Source organism: Mus caroli, chromosome 12 (assembly GCF_900094665.2).
Source record: "Mus caroli chromosome 12, CAROLI_EIJ_v1.1, whole genome shotgun sequence".
In the NCBI taxonomy this organism is placed as follows: Eukaryota; Metazoa; Chordata; class Mammalia; order Rodentia; family Muridae; genus Mus; species Mus caroli.
The window spans coordinates 38354604-38376941 of NC_034581.1; positions in this window are offsets into that span (position 1 = coordinate 38354604).

A 22338-nucleotide genomic window follows, 5' to 3' on the forward strand; every position below is an offset into this window, starting at 1 on the left:
GATCCTGTGGCGGGTGTTGTGGGTAGCTGGCGAGTGTCAGCTGACCCTGCGCCCTAGCTACCCTGGTGCTTTTCTGACCGGAAGAGGCTTGTCATGTTTATTGTTGATTGAGTAATTACATTGATATTTTCCTCATAAACTCACTAATAAATAAACCAAGTAATAGATGGCAGAAACACTCTCTTTAGACATTCTTTGGATTGAAATAACTGTCTTCTTGTTTCAAAACTGGTTGTGTTGGTATTTGGGCATTTTAAAGACTCTCTATTGTAGTATTATTGAAGCATTCTGTAATTTTTTCAATGTAAAATCCACAGTAAAATACAGAAATTGGGGGGAAGTTCCTACAAGCTTAAACTCATAGTGTAAACCTCAATGGAACAACACTCCTTTCTTAGCTCATCTTCTTTTCTTGCAAATGAAAACTTAAACTCATTTTCAAATCCTCGTTCTCTATTACTTACTTTTCTTTCTCTAAGCTTCAGGGATTTCTTTTATTTATTCAATTCCCAGTCAGTTCTGAATAAAATGTTAATAAAGAAAGTGTTCAAACACTTACTTTGCTCAGCAAAACCATCTAGAGTCCCAGCCTACCTTCTCTGATTCAAATTTATTCTTTTGCTCTCTTTCTGTCTATCTTTTTCTCTCTTATTTTATCTTGTTCTATAAACATTTCAATTATTTTATTTTAATAATAGTTATGAAGATTATAATAAAGAACATCTCCAAATATATAAGTTATTCTGTCAATATCAATCTTTACAAAGAGAATAATGATTAATATACTTTATAAATGTAAGTATAGAGCAGAGGACTCAGAGCACTGGTAGAGCACTTGCTTTGCATATTCAAGGATTTGATTTGGTCTCTAGAATTTGAAAGATACAGGTACACAGACACACTGACATACAGATACACAGAGATACACATAGATACAGACACAGACACAGAAAACTTTTTGTGCTATCTAGTGGGGATAGTCAGTGACACTGACATTGGTCAGTTTTATGGTTTTCTTCTACATCACTAACAAAAGATCCTCTTCTACCATTATATACGCAATCTTCTGAAATATACAGCCCACTACATTTTACATATAATTGAAATTTGTTTGTCCTTGGTGGCACTTCTATAGATGCCAATAATACCAAGATTGCAGGTGTATTCAAAGTGACAGAGGCTTTATCATAGTGTGTACAATTAGGAAAGTCAGTATTTAATAGAATAATTCTTCTCCTTAGGACATGAAAGTAGGGTCATTAGTCAGATTGGATTAGTGGTCAGAGAATCTATACATAGAACTACTTCCACTTTAAGTGCCATAGCAATACATGTTTTTATTAGGGAATGTCTAGTTTCTTCTTTTCTTGTTGTGGCAAACTTGCATTCACCATAAATGGCCATGATAATAAGGTCCTTCCTGTTGTGGCTTACAAACCTTTGTTATTTTGTTATTACATAAAGTCTGTTCCCACTGCTGTTAAAATTGGGTAGATTGACACAGCCAGCAATGAAAGCAATGCTATGGACTTAAATTTGAGAGGATCCTATATAGAAAGATGATATAACCTTCATTTGACTAGAACTCAGCCATTACAATATGATGAATCCAGGGCACATGGAAAGACCATATTCTAGACAATAACCACACTGATGACTCATATGATAATGGGTGGTACTTGCTAGAAAAATGAGTTAGTAAGGTTTTGAGATGACTCCAGACCAAGTAAGTGATGGACTGCAGTTATGTGAGAGATCCTGAACATGATTCACCTGGTTCAACCCCTCCAACATCCAGAACTCTGATACAATGAAAATGAATAATTCTTATCATTTCATGTAAGTTAATTTGGAGTGTATTTTGTGCAGCAGAAGATAAAAGGATATTGTGCTTAAGAGATGGATGTCATTATAAAACAAACAAACAAACAAACAAACAAAAAAAACCCCACATGACACTGTCACTGGGAGCAGTTGGTAGGTGGAATTTGTAAGATACTTAAAATGCTTTTGGCAGAAGAGATTTTAGAGGATGCTAGTGAATAACATATTATTGAAAGACAAAGGGACCCTTGTTATGTTGTTGTTCTATTTATTACCTGCTGTTACATTGCAAATATAACATGCATCTAATACGTTCATGAATTTGCCTAAGGAGATTTCAGGTAGATGATGAAAGAACCACCAGGCTTCAGCTTTAAAAGGGTCCCTTTAGCTCTTGAGAAATAGTTAAAGGAATATAAAGAAGCAGGATTGGCTGGACCACTGTCTATAGTAGTAGTTCATATCTATATGAAGAAGAAAAGGTAATGGTAATTACACAGGTAAATAAAATGAGAGTGAATGGTGGCTTGAATATGCTCTGTCCAAGGAGTGGCACCATTATGGGCTGTGTCCTTGTTGAAGGAGGTGTGTCACTGTGGGAGCGAGCCTTAAGATCCTCCTCCTAGCTGGAGACAGTCTTCTCCTGTTTGTCTTCTGAACAAGATGTCGACCTCTCAGCTCCTCTAGCATCATGTCTGCTGAGATTCTGTAATTCTTCCACCATGGTGATAAGGGACTGAGTTGCCTTGGTCATGGTGTCTCTTCACAGCAATGGAAATCTTAACTAAGAGTTTAAATTTTCTTCTATGTAAATTAAAGAACAATCCACTAAAGGGGTGACTATAAAATATTTTAATGGACTTTCAATGTATTTATATGTGATATATATATAAACATATATATATATATAAATAATATAAAATGAGAGTATGGATAATGAAGATACATTAGAAAAATATTTGTATACGGCTTCGTCTAACACTTCATGGGAAACTGATTCTAGCACTCACACTCTCCAAGGATACTAAAATATACAAAATCCATGAATATTCAAGAATCTTATATAACATGCCATAGTATAAACATGTAATATATATCTTTGTGGGGCAAGTTGACTATGCCAAGACAAGGAAAGATTCCCTTGTTAACATTTACTATTTAATATAATGCTAGAAAGTATCACCAGAGTACTTAGTCAAGAAAAATATGTAAAACATATACATTTGAATGCAATATATATTTATGAAATATATTATATCTAGTAATATAGTAGATGTGGTATATATATATATATATAAATGTGTGTGTGTCTGTGTGTATGATACGTATACATTCATTAAAAATCCACACAAGCAAAAATGCTATTAATTTGGTAAATTGGTAAATGGAAATCAATAATGTAGAAAGATTAAAAAAAAAACCAACACAACCCAAATTAGCTGCCATTTCCAACTATTAGCCATGAACATTTTTGAAAGGAAAATTATGAAGAATTTTGTATTTTCAAGAACATAAAAAAACACTAAATACTGAGGAAATACTACAGTAAAAACTACAAAAATTACTGAGATTAAAAAGACATAAATAAACTGAAAAGTATACTATATATGTGTATTGGAAAACTTACAACTATTAAGCAGTCACTACAACCTAAATGACCCTTAGAATACTTGCAAGCTTTATCAAAATTGTATAAAAAAACCTTCTGAAAATTCAGAAAAGACTTCAAGGAATTCCATGTAGGAAATAAAATTTCTTTAAATTGAAGTTCAATATAGAAGATACATGTGACTTTATTTCAAAATTTACCACATGATTTCCTTTCTAAAAATTGATTAGTTGGGAATCTTGCATCATGCAAGCTGATTGCACTCACCTCCCAGTCCTCCCACGACTGCCCCCTCTCTTCGGTGACAAGTCCATTTTGTGTTGTCCATATACGCAATCACATCACTAGTAGCCAGCCTCTCAAAGATGGACGAGTCTTTCCTGCCCTGAAACCAAGCTAAAAGCCATCAACTGAGGTAAGCCAGGCTGTGGCCAATTAGAGATGCTGCTGGTCTTCTTGTGCCCACAGACACCAATATGTCTTCAGGAGTATCTCAAACTGCTGACATCCACATGGGCTTTGGTGGTAACACAGGCTGCACACAGCAACATGGCCAGTGACCATATCAGGACTACCAACTCCCTAACGGCCCTCAGTAACTGCAAGACCACGAGCTTCTGGTAGTTACATGTGCCATTCATATTACCATGGGTCCCAGGGCAAAAAGCCTGAGGATATCACCAGGGCATCAGGCACAGACTACATAGTTCTACATGGATCTCAGTCTTCATCGCAGCCTTGGGCAGCAGCACCCACCCACTGCAGACACTAACACCCACATGGCTTCTGTAATCAAAAGTGTTTTGGTGGATTAAGGACAGACATATAGGTAAACAGAATAGAAATATCAGATAAAATCTTCATGCATGCAGCCAAACGATTTTTGATGAAAGTGTCAAAACTGTTCAACGTGGGAAAGAACAATGTTTTGAAAAATAGTGCTGGAGGAACTGATTATCCACAGGAACAACTCATCTGTGCTTGTTAGTTTTTTTGTTTTTTTGTTTTTTTTCTATTTGACACAAACTGCAGTCATTTGGGAAAAATGAATCCTAATTGAACACTTACTTGTCTCATTGGGAGTAGACTGTGCAAATATCTGTAGGGTATTGTCTTTATTTATAATGATGATTATTAATGTGAGAGGCCCCAGTTTACTATTAGCTGAGCCACCCCTGGACAGGTGGTCCTGAGTTGTAGAAGAAAAAAGCTGAGCAAGCATGAAAGCAAGCCAGTAAGCAGCACTCTTCCATGGGCTCTACTTATGCCCACCTCCAGGTATGATAGCAGTTCCTGCCTTGACTTATGTTGAAGATCTGTGAGTCAAATAAACCGTTTCTTCCTAAGTTACTTTTTTTTGTGTGTGTGTGTGTTTTATTTTTTTATTAGATACTTTCTTTATTTACATTTAAAATGTTATCTATCCCCTTTCTTGGTTTCCCCCCCTGAAAACCCTCTATCCCCTCTCCCCTCCTTCTGCTCACCAACCCACCCACTCCCACTTCCTGGCCCTGGCATTCTCCTATACTGGGGTATAGAACCTTCACAGGACCAAAAGCCTCTCCTCCCATTGATGACCGACTAGGCCATCCTTTGCAGCCCCATTGGAGGTACAACAATATGAACTAACCAGTACCCCCACCCCCCAGAGCTCCCTGGGACTAAATCACCAACCAAAGAAAACACATGGTAGGACTCATGGCTCTAGCTGCATATGTAGCAGAGGATGGCCTAAGTTGCTTTTGCTCATGGAGTTTTATCCCAGCAAATGGAAGCAAAATAAAATACACAGGATACAAAAAGAAAAGTAGTTCACAATAGATTCAATGATCTAAATTTAACTCCTAAAACTAACCCTGATAAAACATAGCATAAAAGTACTTATGGCACTGGATTTGAGAGTCAAACTGAGAATAGTCACAGGAAACCAAGAATAAACCAAGTATAATGTCTTCCCCAAAAGAATAAATATGCTAGACTTCACAGAATTAAAACGTTTTGTGCATCAATATCCAACAAGAGTATAACCCATGGAATAGGAGTGTATATTTGTAAATTGCATAGGGAATAAAGGATTAGTGGCAAGACTATATAGAGAATCCATACAACGCAACGAAAACAACACAGAACAATTTAAAAATAACAAAAGCCTTGAATAGGTCAATTTTTCCCTGGTAAAGAAGATATACATGTGGTCAAGAAACAGGTGAATGCTGCCCAGTGTCATTTACCTTTAGAAAACGGAAGATCAAAACTACATTAACACAGCACATGGCACTTATTAAAATGACTGCTCTCAACAAAGCACAAATGAACAGCTATTGGCGTAGATATGGAAAAAAATTAAAACTCTGGGCAGGGTTGGAGAAATGTAAGGTGGTATGACCACTATACTCAACAGTATGATAGTTCCTTAAAAAATTAAGAATAGAATTATTTTATAATTCAGAGATTCTGAGTCTCAGCATATACTCCAAAAATTTTAAAGCAGGATCATGAATATTATTTGTTGGTTGAGTGTGTTGGTACATGCAGGTAATCTTAGCCCTTGGAATGTGACAGTACAAAGATCAGAAGTTCAAGGACAAGGCCAACCTGAGATATATAAGACCCTGATCTCAAATTAAAACAATGGCCACATATTGTTTGACTCATGTTGCGGGAAATATTAAAAAATGAACCAGCCAACTCTCCGCACGGTCAGGGAATGCTCCCACGCTCTGCCACCTCCAACTCTCTGGAGCTAGACCCTGCACCAGATGATCTTGTGGTCTCTCAGACAGCCAACTCTCCACCCTGTGAGACTACAGGGCACCTCCGGGCCATCTCTACCCCACTCCCCCGGTTCCCCTTGCTACCACTTAATGCCCCATACACACCAATGTTTCTAACCTTGTGAAAATCTTAGCCACTTGTGGCTGTTTAAAACCACGTGTGATTAGGATCTTCTACCTGTCTTATCTGCATCCACATTGGCTTCTTCTCCTTCCTTCTCCTCCTATGATCTCTCTGTCTTCCCAACTCCTAGTTCCGCCTCGCTTTTCCTGTCCAATCACAAGCTTCCCATGCCCTAATATGATTGGACAGGGAAAATACTGCAGCAGACTCATTTGTATTTGCTGTCCAGAATGGGTAGCCCTACAGAAACTATAATGTTAATAAATCTCTGGGGATGTTGGTGGAAGAAGACTGATAAACAGGGTTCCTCTTTGAAGTTACAGCAAATATTCTAAAATTATGTTAAGTTCATATAGCTCTCTGAATTTAAAAACCTGGCTCAATAAGCTCATGATACTCATGATAAACATTACCTTAATTACCCACACATCCTTTTGAGGTAGAGATGGAAACTATCACTAGTAACAAACAGGGGAGAAAGAACAAAAAAGCCTTAGGAAATTATCTATTTCCTACAGAAGCAAACCCTTCCCAGTATTGTCACGGTAAATTCCACGACTGACAGACTCTCCTTCAGGCAATTTCTTCTCTTGCAATTCTCAAACTTTACTAGATTCTTTAGATTTTTCCACTTTAAAAATATTTGAGAAATTTAAACAAAGGTTCTATTATTTTTATTCAATATCATTCACTGCATCAATGTTTGCCAAAGCAGAAACAACCCAAATATCATTCAGCAGAGGACTGACTGAATGAACTTGCTACATACATAAGATGTTGTATTAAGATCTTTAAAACAGAGAAATGCCTACATGCAGAGGTATTACTGGAGTATGTATTTTTATGAGTGAGTGTATGAGTGTTTTGTATGTGTTTATGGTGTGTGTGTTTGTGTATACATGCATATGCAGATGCAGGTGCACATGTGTGCATATGTGAAGCCAACAGATTGCCATCAAGCACATTCCTTTATTACTGTCCCTCTCAGATTTTAAAACAGGGTCTCTCACTGAACCTGAAGTGTACCAATTTATCCAGGTTAACAAGCAATGAGGTTAGTTATCCACCTGTCACTGGCTTCTCAGTGTTTGGATCACAAGTGCTTAGCATAGATTTTTTTTTTTTTTGAGATGGATGCTAGAGACCCAAACTAAGTATCCTCATGCTTGCATAGCAAACATATTGCATCCATCTCTCTAGCTCCCTTACCAGGTGTGTGTGTGTGTGTGTGTGTGTGTGTGTGTGTGTGTGTGTGTGTGATACATATAGAATTGGGGGTTGGGCCTAGTGCCTCATGCATGCTAGTAAGCGCTCTACCACTGAGCTATAGCCATAGCCCTCCAGTCTGTGACTGGGCCACTTGTGAGGTAGCAATGGATCTGTGTTTATAACATAAGAGGAATCCAGTACAAACTTGACTCCTAACCCAAAATACTTGAGTGCATTGGAGGTGAGTGTGAACTCAAATATTTGACATAACACGTCTTATAAATATGAATTCTCCTGGTGGTAGAAGTAGAAGTAGAATTGTAAGACTGATGTGTAACTAAGTTTGACCCACCTCTCCGTATGTCCCAACTTTCCAACTATCCTTACTATGCTGTGGCGTCCATAGTGGGACTCTCATAGCTGCTTTCCAAAAATCTCATCCAGTTTCACCTTTCATATTTACCATTGCACTACGACAAAAGGGTGGATCCTTACAAGAAAAACTTAGCTATTGTCTGGGCTTGGGGAAGGGAAGAAGAACTCTAGTTACTTTAGGACAAGTCGTAGATTATCCTTGTTCTATTTCTGCAAAGAGGGTGTGTGGGGAGGTGCCGGGTGAAATCTCTCTATATTTTTTATGTAATGACCTGACTAGTTCTGGTATAGTTTGTTGTTCCAGCTCCAAAGCTCAGGGGGAGACTGTGCCTCTTTTCTTTCCTGTGACACTACGAGCTCTAAAGACACAGTAAGTACAGAGCCAAGTGACTGGCTCCAAGAATCCAGCGCACTACTGTCTCTCAGAAAAATGTCTCCAATTGCATGCCATCCACAACCCACATGTTGTTTCTTACCCCATTCCTAAGTATAGTTTACAGCTAGTCTTAGAGTTTTATAATGAAGGGTTATCTTACAGTCCCTTCAATGTTTGCAAAACACTAATTAAGATAGTAAACAATTCTAAACACTGAACAACTCACCAAAATTCAGAGGAAAAAAAAATCCCAAATCCCTCAATACAGTCCTTTACAGTAAATAGATTTGGTTCATTCCTACAATGTATAACACTGGTTCCTAACCTTTCTTATGCTGTAGCACTTTAATTCATTTTTTTCTCATATCGTAGTGACTCCCAACCATAAAATTATTTTGGTTGTTATGGGTAACATAACCAATTGCTCCAGTTATGAACTGTAATGTGAAGACCCCTATGAAAAATCTGCTTGACCTCCAAATGGGTCACTATCTACGGGTCAAGAACCAATGGTGTAGCACATGTAAATATTCTTATGCAGTTGAACAGCTTATCTATTTAATTCAGAAACCAGAAAGATCTTTAAAATTTCTACATTTAATTTTGTTTCAGAATTAGGTAAAATATTTACATAGCTCAAAACTAAAATGTTTGAAATATGTTCAGAGAACTGTAACTACTTCCTTCTGTTGTCATAATGGAAGTCATCTCCATATCTCAGATAAGTAATAAGAGACTGCATGTCTTATGTTCCACTGAGTATTTTTGATTTTTTCCTAAGAATATTACCCAGTATAATTTTTATGATGAAGTCTATTATGAAAGTAACTTTTATTTCCTCTGATGTAATTGTTGTGTTAGAAGCTTACTGACCCTTTCCAGTTCTTTTTGAAATCTAGGGGCCTGGTTCAATTTAGGTGTTCTGGTTCAAAACTTCTCTCCAAGCTAACTGATTCAAATTGGCTTCTCTCAGCATCTGACTGAATTGCTCTGTTTGGCCTCACATTAACTCTGGAAATCTGTTCTAATCTTCTAGCTCCTTTTCATTCTCTGGCTTATTCTGTTGTCACCTGCAACTTGTCTCTGTAAAACTGTCCTGGTTAAAAATATGCCTCCTCCAGGCAGATTTCTGAGTTTGAGGCCAGCCTGGTTTATAGAATGGGAACACCCACTGCATCAGGTCTAAGTTGATTGTATGCTTCCTATAGACCTTTCTACTGGCTTCTTCTCCTGGGTATTCATGTATTTCATGTCATCTGAAGTGCTTTAAGTATATTCCCAAAATGCATGAGCCTAACAAAAAAGGTGATCCCTTATTTCCTAACTCCTTCAGGCAGAAATCACTAGGTCAAAGGTATGCAAAGATGTATTCCAGTAGCCAAGGGATTCTAGAAAATGGAAGACAACAGTATTTCTAGTCTCTCGGTTATGGTTACAGAATATGCATGAACTTTCAGAAGAAGGAAGATGATTTTTATTTGATAAAAATATAGGTAAAGAAGTCAAATTAAAGATAAAATAAAGTAAAAAGAGGACATATTAAAATCTAGAAAGCAATTTTAAATGTCATGTCAGCCCCATGTTGTGCCAGCTGAAAGGATGTGCTTGCGAATTGAGTCTGATCAGAAGACACCACCAGATAATGACCTGTGACTTTCTGCTCTTTCCTGTGTGTTTACTGCTCTTCAGATCTTTGCCTGGCATTTTATACAAGAACAATAGGGAAGAATACTCCTACCATTTAAAGCAAGCTCCAGTTACTATTATGATCATGGCTGCTCCGTGGCCTCACCAGATCGATAGTACAAGTCCAACTTTAATACAAACTCTATGTAAAAGTTCAGCAAGGTTCTGGTTCAAAACCTGAAATTTAATGTCTAGACCTTTTCTGTCATATGTTCAAGCTACTTCCTTCTTCTGTGTTCCTCAATGAGTATTTTAAACGTTAGTTTTCATTATTGATTTTTACCTTAGACTAAGCGTGATCAAACTCTAGTTAGCATTTCATAAAGAAGTAACTGATTTGGTAATGATTCAAAACTTCCTGTCTTCTCATTACGTTTCTAGTTTTACCAGTTTTGAGACATTACCTCTCTTCATCAATTATCAGAATTCAGACACATGGCTGTCATTTTCAGTAGAAAAAAATGTAACGTTCAGTGTTTAGTCTAAAACCCACGGTCTGTTAGTTAGGGGCTAGTGTCATAGATGAACAGTGACATTTTTATTGTTCTTCTTAATTAAGTAAATGAAATCTGTTGAGCATAAGAGCAAGAAATATGGACACCACTTCCTTCCTTTTCCACTGCCAAGTAGTAAGCATGTTAGAGTTCAGGAAGTAGCTCATTAAGATCCAGGAGTCTCAAGTAATCTCAGGTAGATTCTGGTCAAGAAAGCAATATATCTGGTGGAGTGAATTTGATCCTGTCAGCAGAGTTTGCCTCAGACACTGCAGTAGAATCTGGTTCATGTAGCATTGTCCTTCATCTAGTTTTACTATATACACTCTGTATTGGAGATATTGCAAAGTGGTGCCAGAATACAGGGTATCCCCTAAATGGATGTACTTTCATGTGATTTTAATTTGGATCTTTGGAGATGATGGATAAACTCTAGAAAAAAAAATGATTTTAGAGCTGGCGGTTGCATGTAACATTAATCCTGAAGACAAAGGAAAGCATTACCCTGAAAGTCCTATATTGAAATATTGTTTTTATGAAACACTAAGTTGAAAAACTTTGAAAAGTCTGAGTCTTTTTCACACCTTTTAGTGTTTCTTTAAATGATTTCAAGACCTGTAACAGGTCAAGCCAAAAACACAGCAAAGTTTTGAAAGGTGTTTGTCACCTTGTTTATTGGCTAAATTGTTCTCTAGTCTTGCCACATCTTAAAAATGATGACATTTCAACTCTATTTCTGGTTAAGTAGAGAAAATCAATTTGAAAATGAAGAAATGGCTTCAAGAGGTAGAAGTACTTGACCATGTAGCTTACCACGGAAGCTGTAGCTGCTACTGTCAGAAGTAATATTTTAAGCATCCAGCATGTCAGATGGAATTATCAGTTTTTTCCAGCAAATGTATAGTTCTCCAATAGTGCCATCAAATATATAGTTTTCCAGAGGTAGGCAAGTCATGTGCCTCAAAAAAAGATTCCATATGTTTTAAAGTTCAAGGGATCCAGATTTTTCCCCATTTCTCATCTATAGGGACTACTTTGGTGATCTTAGTAGAAACTCATGTATCTACTGCCTAGTGTCTTAGTCTGTGTAATAACTGAGGCCGTGTTTTAATCAAATCATATTTGACTCTCAAAGTAAGGGAATGTCGTAGGCTTGCTATGTTGTTGTTTCTGAAGACTATCCAAACCATACCTTCTGTGTGCCAGGGAGCCTCTGAATTCTTGTTGCATGTCCTATGACTGTTTTATCTAGAATCAGCTGAATTCTTTCTTTACCTTGGAATACAGCTTTTGTTCTTAAAGGCATGGCAGCTGCTTCTGTTCTTCATAGTCCCACATGCTCTTGATAAGTTACTTCTTTTTAAAGTTCTCACAATAGTTAATTTTTTTTCATTTAAAATTTGTGCAACTCTGCTGTGAAATAATTTTGCTTCTTGTATATATTTATTCATGTACACACACTCACACCTATGTATATATGGGCTTCTTGGTCATCTTTTTCATCAAATGCATCAAAGGTGCACCTTGCTCACAGCCTTCACTTCTCCCCAAGCCTCACCATTTATCTGTGTCTAGGGAAAGAGTCCACATCACCTGTTTACATCATTTTGTTGACCTCTTCAACACAGAGCATTTTACCCACAAGAGTTTTCTACTGTTTCTATTGTGCTGCTGTCCATTAGCAGTAACCTTCGTTCCTCTAAAATCATGGACTAATATTCTTCCACTCTATTTCCACTGTTTCAAAATGTTCCTTCCTTCAGTAATATTTTCAGGCTCTAACAGGCATGCTCAACCTGTGACCTATAGCCATATGCAGTCCCAAGATCACAATGCATGTGGCCCAAAACAAAATCATGAAGTTAGTTAAAACATTCTGAGATTTTTTTTTGTAGCTAAATTGTTCAGTTCTCAAGAAAAAGAAACTTTGTAGATGAAAACTTTGTGTCACAATGTCGAAAGGTTGAACCTGTCAGATAGACTGTTCACTACACCTTCATTTAATTGGCTATCCTCCTGAGAAATTCATTATCATTTCTGTTTGCTCCAATTCAGTGTTTTGTCTCATAATCAATCAATAACTATCATTTGTATGACCATACTAACCCTGTAAACCTGGGCTCTGCAGTATGTGCTCATTGTTATTTTTAACATGTGTTTTTCAGTCCAAAGAAGTAAAATCACAAACAAGGCATTTTCACCACTAGTCTTCAATACTTCATCCCTCCTTTTAACTTTATTGATTGTAACATGAGCACCGTCAAGTAGACATTTCAGTCTTGTTTTCTATTTCACAGGTATCATGGCATCTGCCATCACCTTGATTACCCCTTTCCTTATACTTTTAAGAAAAATAATTCTTTTCTAGTTGCCATGGCAAGCATCCTAACTGGCATCTGTGTCTCACATCTCACATCTCACTTTTGCATGCCACTACTTCACCACTGAGGTGCTCTGCACCTCTAGCCTGTTGGTGCTGCAGACTATTCCCATAAACATCTCAATAGCCCACATGAAAGCCCTTGCCTAGAGTTATTCTTTCATCCACATTACTGGCCACTATTGTATCATTTGCATCTAAAATCTACAGCAATGTGTGTTTTTCGACACTGAGAGACCTGGCCCAAAGAGGGTTAAAGACACAGGATAAAGAGGACTCCTTGTTATTTCATTAACAACATACTGAAATCAATTGAGTAACTGGCCACACATCCTCATTTTTCAAAACCATAGAAGTTTTACCACTCTAAAGGCAGAATAAAATACTACATTGTTCTGAAAAATATATTTAATCCAATCTTTTTATTAAATGAAAAGTAAAAATTGCACCAATTCTTCTTGCTAAAAACCAGAACATTATTGACCTACATCATAATTTTAAAAAATAATTTAAACATTTTTTAAAAGGTTCTTAATTTTTGGATAAGATGAACATCTCTGAGATACTTATTTGTGTTGTTTATATGGTGGAAAGAGAGGAAAGTTACTTTGGCTTTAACTAAATTTAGAATGCCAAATGTTTCAAAGTATTGCTTGTTCTTAGGGGAAGTTGTGTGTATTTTTACTCAGACAGGAAATGTGTAATAAAGGCAGACAGCCACCAGTGGAAAACACATGGAATTATTATCAGATGTACTTGATATTGAGGAGAATGTGAGAGAAAGGACTAGACAGTGTGAATTGTACTCAGTACCCAGTCTTACTCAACTCAGACCAATGCAGAATGTACTGACATGGGATAATTGTCCACAAGGAATGGTTATGGCCTGTGATTGAACAGCATGTTTTCTTTGACCACCATAAATGTCCCTGTATCAATTCTCTAGGAAAGAACCAAGGTGTGCCATTGAAAATAATGATATGAAGCCAAAGCATCACAGGAGTAGACACAGGAGTAGTGACATGGTTCTTATACATAGTTCACTACAAGTTAGGGATCCCTTATACAGAATTGACTTGCAAGACTGGAACAAAGATAAGAGATACAGAGCTTGGCTATTTTGTTTTGTTAGGGAGGAGGGATTGCTCCAAAAAGATGATCAGACATCAAAGGACAGAAAAGTCAACTTCCAAAGCTGATAGGGCTCAACATCAAAATAAGCAAGAACAGTACCAGTCAGCTGAATAAAATAGAAATCTCTGTGTTTATATGGGTATAAATAGATGAATAGATACTTGATCATGATAAAGAAACTAACAGTGTTAAAATGCATCCACCTAAAGTACTGATTGATCATAAAAAAAATCATCACATATTTAAGTTCTGCAGACAGCACCTTAAAGAAATTGAAGTTAACATCACCAGTGATGAGAAAAATTGAAATTACATACCACCTGGCAAATGCAATGAGAGGAACACATCATGACTTCTGAATCTTTCTGCCTATGATGCATAGCCTGAATTCAATCATGAGGAAATAGCAGACAAATTCAAACTGAGGAACATTCTACAAAACACCTAGCTTGTCATCTTCCGCAGTGTCAGTTCCTTGAAAACCAAAGGAAGACAAATTGTTTCAGATTAAAGATGACTAAAGAGAACTGACAACTAAATGCATGTGATCCTGAAGTGGATGTTTGCCTAAATGACATTATTGGGACATTTGCTGAAAGTTAAATAGGCCTTTAAAATTAGGTAGGAATGCTCTACCCTTGCCACTTTCCTGACTCTGACAGTTGTTCTGTAGTTATACAGGAGAATGTCTTTGTTTTTAGGATATGGTAGGCAATTGTTTGGCACTTGGATTTTTTTTTCTGGTGCAATTGATTTAAGTGGGACAATTAATTACACAGGATAACTATTCCGTGGATTATAGATTGTTCTAAAAGAAGTAAATGTCAAAAATCAGAAAATAAAGTCACAGACTGATATTATCATACTTTATCAATAGCATAATGAACACTTGTCGCTTTGAGTTAGAAACCAATGTTATAACTTATTCTCCTCCCCCAGTTTTTTTTTTTTTTCACTTAATTTCGGTAGTTCTATAAAGAGATAATTAAAATCTTGTTTGGACAACCTTGTAACATTTGATGTTTGTGTAATCTTAGAAATTTGGTTTATTTATTATATACCATTTATTATACCTCATTATATACTATTAGGTTAGAGGAGAAATTATACAATTGTGGTTTAGATTTAAGTAAAATTAAAATAGTAGTTATATTTTGTTATTGCATGTGAAATTTCACATTCACTGTCACCATGCACACCCAGAACCCAAAATGCAACAGAATTCTGTAGCTTATCACTTTTCCTTGCCATTCTAGTCTATGTCCTAATGGGTGTCAGTCAGAAACCCAAGAGCTCTCTTGGGCTTCTACTTGTCTGTGGACCAAATAATGTTAATTATCACCCTTTTAGATCCTAATCCCATTTCTCTTTTGCTATAACTGCTTTCTGCTCAGTTCTAACCATTCAATTCTATTTTATATCGAAGGCAATCTTTATGAAGTGCAAAGATAAGTCTACTTTCTGATGCATTTCATAAATTCATGCTCCCATTAAAGACAATGAAATTACCTAAGAGGCTTATAAAGGCCATTCTCTCTAGTTGTATTTTTCTCTTTCTTTATATTATTATTGCTTAATTGTATAGGAAGTTGCTGGATACTTAGTATTTGTTATTCCCCATATCTGCCCCCCTTGCCCAACTCCTAATGTTCTATCAAACTCATAGTCATTTATAATTTACCTCCAAGAATCTATGAAATTTTTATGCTGATGTCTTAGCTGGAGTTTATATTGTTGTGTTGACATAACATGACCAAAAAGAAAGTGGGGAAAGAAAGGATTTATTTAGCTTACATTTCCATATTGCTGTTCACCATCAAAGGAAGTCAAGTCAGGAGCTCAAACAGGGTAGGAATGTGGAGGAAGGAGCTGATGAAGAGTTCATGGAGTTTGTTTAATCAGCCACCAAATGCAGACACTATTGCATGTGCCAGCAAGATTTTGCTGAAAGGATCCTGATATAGCTGTCGCATGTGAGGCTAGGTCAGTGCCTGGCAAATACAGAAGTGGATGCTCACAGTCATCTATTGGAGGGAAAACAGGGCCCCCAATGGAGGAGCTAGAGAAAGTACCCAAGGAGCTGAAGGGGTCTGCAACTCTATAGGTGGAACAATGTGAATTAACCAGTACCCCCAGAGCTCATGTCTCTAGCTGCATATGTAGAGAAGATTGCCTAGTCGGCCATCATAGGAAAGAGAGGCCCATTGGTCTTGCAAACTTTATATGCCCCAATACAGGGGAATGCCAGGGCCAAGAAGTGGGTGGGTAGGGGAGTAGGGTCAGGTGAGGGTATAGGGGACTTTTGGGATAGCATTTGAAATGTAAATGAAGAAAATATCTAATAAAAAATTGAAGCCGGGCGTGGTGGCGCACGCCTTTAATCCCAGCACTCGGGAGGCAGAGGCAGGCGGATTTCTGAGTTCGAGGCCAGCCTGGTCTACAAAGTGAGTTCCAGGACAGCCAGGGCTATACAGAGAAACCCTGTCTCGAAAAACCAAAAAAAAAAAAAATTGAAAAAAAAAGTTCATGGATGGGTCGTCTTACTTGCTTCTCATGACTTGTTCAGCTGCTTTTTATATATTTATTGTTTTATAGAACCGAGGACCACCAGCCCAGGGATAGCTCTACCCAAAATGGGTCACACCTACCCCCACTGATCACTAATTGGTAAAATGCCTTACAGATGAATCTCATGGAGGTATTTTCTTAACTGAGGCTACTTCCTCTGTGATGACACTAGATTATGTCAAGTTGCCTGCAAACTTGCCCTTATAGTTCACTAGTTTCTCTCCCATCTTGTCTCTCTTTCATAGAAATCTGAAAAATCTCTTAATTTCTGAATTATTCTGTTTCTTTCTTTACTCCAGAACCAGCATAAGGCAGCTATGTCTCTCCTATTCTATTTCTGATTCTTAGAAAAATGTATGTAGCATGCATTTTCAAAAATGATTTTTAAATAGATGAGTGACTGCAACTTTATTAGCGATGAGCCTTTAGTGTTACATTATTTAAAACTCCCCTCAGTATATGGTATATTGATGGGTATGTAAGCCCTTAGAATGTATTGTCCAGACAGTGTTTATCTTCCATTATCTACTCAAAAAACAAAAACAAAAACAAAGAAAGACATTTGAAAATTAACATGTAGTTTGTAATTAATAAGAAATCACATCAGATATTAAATCTATTTGAACTAATTTTTGGAAAAGAGTACACTTTTGTGAGGCAAATTTCTCTAAGATCTGAACTTTCTGGAGTTCTCAAGGTCTCAGCTATTTTTAAATATCTTCTGGCTCATTAAAGAGGAAAATGATTATTTTACTGTAATTTTTATTGGAAACATTTTTGTCATCCTTGGCAGTGGTACTGAAACAATTTCTCCACTCTGCCTAAGATGAATGAATTCTTTTCTACATATGTCCTGTAGATTTAGTATCATCTAAACTTCATATAGGGCCAAATAGCAACTGTGGCATTTTATTTGACTGGAGTTAGGAACTCATAAAACAATAAACAGGAGTATAATTGACAAATCCTTAAATATAATCCCTTGAAAGTCATTTATAAATCTTTGAGTTATAGCTCTGGGGAACTAGAAAAGCCTTTTCAAAATTCTGGACTTCTTGAACATCTTCAGGTCAAATTTAGCTTCCAAAATTTTAGTTCTTGTGTTAAACCAAATATGATCAACGATATTAATTAAAAATTTTTACATGCTTTTTTTCTGGTCCTATGATTAATAGCATGTTTAATTTAGAATGTGAAGTAGTAGAAAATACTAATTATGGGTACTTTAGGGACTTTAGCAATGAACAAATGACCATTGTTCATACAGAGGTCATCAAAGGCATTGAGATCTTTCTATCTGGAAATGAAAAGTCTGATCCATTTTATTTAATGATCTAATTATCTCAAACGTCTCAAAATTTAAAACTCACCATGTTCAAGAAGGAAAAGTTGTGGCCTGTAGATGTTGGAAGTCCATTGACGCTGGGGAAACTTCATAAGAAACGGATACCACCTTGAATTCTGTTTATATGGTAACTACCCTGTTAATGGGCCTAAATGCCCTGTATGTTACATACAGAGAAAGATGTTTAAACTATTAGAGCCATCAGAAGGTGAAAAGAGCCAGCCCACAATTAAATTCTAGAATTCAAGAAGAACCTAAGCGGGGGCCTGTTAGTTCAGATTTGTAATCTCAACTACCTGTGACCTAAGCAAGGGGGATCTCAAATGCAAGGCCTTCCTGGGCTTTAAGTGAGTTCAATACAAACCTGGGTAACTTAGTAAGACTTTCTCTTTAACAAGTTAAGAAGAGAGATAGGAATGTAGCTCAGTGGTGCATGATCATTTGACTATAATGCATAAGGTAAGTGCTAGACATGAAAAATAATTATATAACTAGGAAAGACATCTCTAAAATATCTTTTTCACTTATTACAGAGGGTAGAACAAAGTGTCCATGATATCCTTCTGAGTAGTTCCACTTTTAGGCAGAAAGCATTAGCTACATTGAATAGCAAATCATTCCCTTTGAGATGCAAAAGCAAAGTAGAACTAATCAGTAATGTGACTGGCCCAAGACTGATTGCATGTGAACTCACTGAGTGCTAACCCTCATTATTATGCCGAGCTGTTGTACACATTTTTCAAAATACTTTAGTGAGTCCCAAGGGCCTGAGGAGAAAATACTTATTTGGTTCATAAATAGGTTGCTTAGTAACCATTGTCTCTAAATATCTTGTAAACATTTTATAATTTATTACATAAATAAAGTAGTTTTATGAATAAATAAATGAATAAATGGTTACAATAGGCAATGAAAGCAAGCAGTACCTCACTTCTGTGCAGAATAGGAAAGACATAGAATATGAAAAGGTAAATTAATCAATCAATCAAACAATCAAACCTAACAAAGAAACCCTACCCATTGATTTGGAACAACAACCATCTGGATATCTGTAACCCATACAGATAGTAAAATATGCCAAGACTCAGGCAACTTGCAAAAAATAACACATTATTTGGATATTTTCTGTCCACAGCTTCCTACATGAATTAAATAATAACCTAACATAAGGAAAATGCTGTTTGCATATCCATTATACTATAAGCGAATAATAAAGGAAAATTATGCACACGTTAAATTCAGATAAAATCTACTTTCTGAATATTTTTCCTTGGTTATTTGACTTCATGGGTTAAGAATTTGTAGGTGTAGAACAAAGTCTCTATTTATGAAAATCAATCTGTAGGTTAGTGCTGTTGTTCAGTACACAGAACAGATTGTGTGCTTTCTCCAGGTGTTTATTATGCAGTGAAAAAAATTAGGCACTACAGAAAAACATTGACTAATGATAGGCTCAATAACATCATTTCTTGTTTTGTCACAAATCCCCTTCTGCAATTTGACTAAAGTCAATAATGGAACAAGCTATAATTTGTCTGCTGTATTCAAAAATCATCCAATCAAGGTGATGTCTATAATTTTCTAGAACATTGTGACCAGTTTCAGAAAAGCTTCAGTACAAAGTTTGAACCATGTAGTAGGATCCTAAATAGTGTATCTTTGTTTTTTTCTTGAAATGCCATAGGCAGCCCATAATTCTTATATTTCAGCTTTCTTGTTAGTAAAATGTAAAAGATAGAGCTGTATTACTATCTTTTTTTAATGAGGCATAGAGATTAAAATGATATATAAGATAAAAAGAAACAAAGAAATGATACTTTTATAAGGAAGATATTATCAACATATGAAGAAATGAAGGAATAAAAATACTAACTTACAAAATGCTAGGTGGCTGAACTATGCCAAAGTTCATAAACTACCATTACCATTTATCTTATACATATATGGGCAAGGTTATTTCTGCCTTTGTTTCTTGGCTCACTTCATTAATTTTATACAGCAATTTTCACTTAAACCCTGGTTACCATGTCTCTATGAGCAATTCTGCCTATATTGTCTTCCAGAGTTGCATGGCAAGGTTGTTGAAAACACAAATTTGCTATGCACTTCAAGTCTCAAATAGGCTTACAGAACCTACTATAGGTCTCAGAAATCTGCCCCTTTAACAATCTTTAACTACCTGTGTTACTTTACCACAAAAGCCCATTTGTCACATTTTGGGGAACCTTGCTACTTAAGATCACAGTCTATAATGACCAGGTAGCTTCTCTAAGCCTGGCACAAAATGAACTACCTTTAACAGCAGGGATTCCCCTTCTTTGACCTTGTATGGGGAGCCTGACCACAGTCCATCCTCTTTCTGGGGAAGATCAAGTAGTCCTTGGCAGATCTACAAATACAACTTCCTCTTCCCCTCAACCCCTGTAAGAACTTGCACAGCAAGTACCTGGGAACCCTGGAATGCCTTGCCATACAAACGAGGCAATCCTAGTACTTTAAACTCTAGCCAATGAACCTTCACCTTAAAAAGATGCCCTTCCCATTCTCAAAACTTCATATATAGCCCTTTTCCACCCTGAATAAAGTATATGTGTAGAAATCCACCCCAAATAAAGGTATGCATATGAGCTAAAATAGTCTAAGAGAGCTGTTTCAGAAAGCTGTTTCACTGAAGATCCTCAGAAGCCTTTGCCTAAAAGAGAGGAAACACAAAGACCCATGGAGAAAGACTCCCTCCCTCTTTATCTTTCCAGCCTATTGTACATGGAACTACAGTTGGATCCTAACATGCATAACACATCATATTTTATGAAAACCCTAGCCCTGTCAATGTAGAAGGGTATTCTAAAGAAGAAAGGTACCATTCAATTACTTGAGAACTAACCAAATTGATTGTTCTTGATCAAATTATATATATATATGGAATGAACATGCAATTGTCTCTGATCAAAAGGTACTATGGAACTTGAGATATTTTAATTTTACCTGCTTTTGTGTTAAAACCCAAAGGAAATACTATGTATTAACTTGGCACATGACACAGAAAACAGATTAATAGGTAAAAATAGTAAGACATTTGCATTGGACTAAAAAAATTGTTGACTTAGTGCTATATAAAATACAATGCAATCAATTTAAGGCCACCATAAAATCTTGCCATAAATCTTTCTGTAATCCATTCTTTAAAACTCATAGGGGAAGGCTTTCTACTGATGCTTTTGCAAATCCTGAATTTTCATCAAAATGACTATTGGTTTACATTTATCTACCTGATATACAACTTCTAAGGTTATACCAAGGCACATAAGCACCTTCTGTCTAATCTAAAACTAACAACAAATGAGTAGATATAGGACGTCATTGTTTCCTTCAAATTATTGACACTATTTTCAAATCTTTAGAGAAAACTCACCCCCAAAAGATTACTAAGCCCATTTACACTTAGTGTGTTGTTGCATATTGTGTACTTGATGCAATTGTAAGGCTATAACACTCATAAATACATTCTAGAGTATGCTTTCTTGATGAAAACAAATTGTGTGTATTGAGGTATACCAGAAGACTAAAGGGAACTAAGTTATCAATAAACTTGAAGATGGTATGAACAAATTTTCCACTAGTTAATGGTCCTTACTGTAATTTATCTAACTACTCTTAGTAAGAAGCAGACCCTGGTAAGGGCTTAGAATTTTCATATATGCAGGAGATTGGATCTCAGGTTTCTTTCAAGAGTTCTCTTAAAGGAGAGGGAAAGGGTAGGGAAATGGGGGAGTTGCTTGGCCTTAAGAATACATCAATGATTGTATTAGTCTCTGATGTCTGTGTCCTAAGTGGATCTGGATGAAAGTCCAAGACATCAGGAGTTCAAGCAGGTCAGTTCAGCATGTCTGATGCTGAGTCTCACCAAGACTGTATATTCTGTAATATACAAATCTCAAAACAAAATATTAGTATCCTCAAGACAATTTTTTGTAATTCTCTGGAATATAGTTCTTCAGGGGGTCTCCCTCTATCAAGTCTGACCCATTTTTACCCTGGAAGATGTATAGACAATATCCACCTATTCTAAAAATGCAAAGACAAAACCTTTCTCCCAAATCAGCATATCCTTGAGCCAATAACCAGAAAAAAACCTTTATTTTGACCGCTTTCCCAGAGGTATAGTAAAACCACAAAACTCAAAATCATACCCATTTTGAAAGTTAAAACAATCAACGTTTAATGTCTAATAGCTCCCATCTTTCATTATATTTAGAAAAGTTACTTTTTTAGAAATTATGAAGAATTAATAAGAATAGCTGAGATGAAAGGATGGACCATCTAGAGACTGCCATATCCGGGAATCCATCCCATAATCAGCTTCCAAACGCTGACACCATTGCATACACTAGCAAGATTTTGCTGAAAGGACCCAGATATAGCTGTCTCTTCTGAGACTAT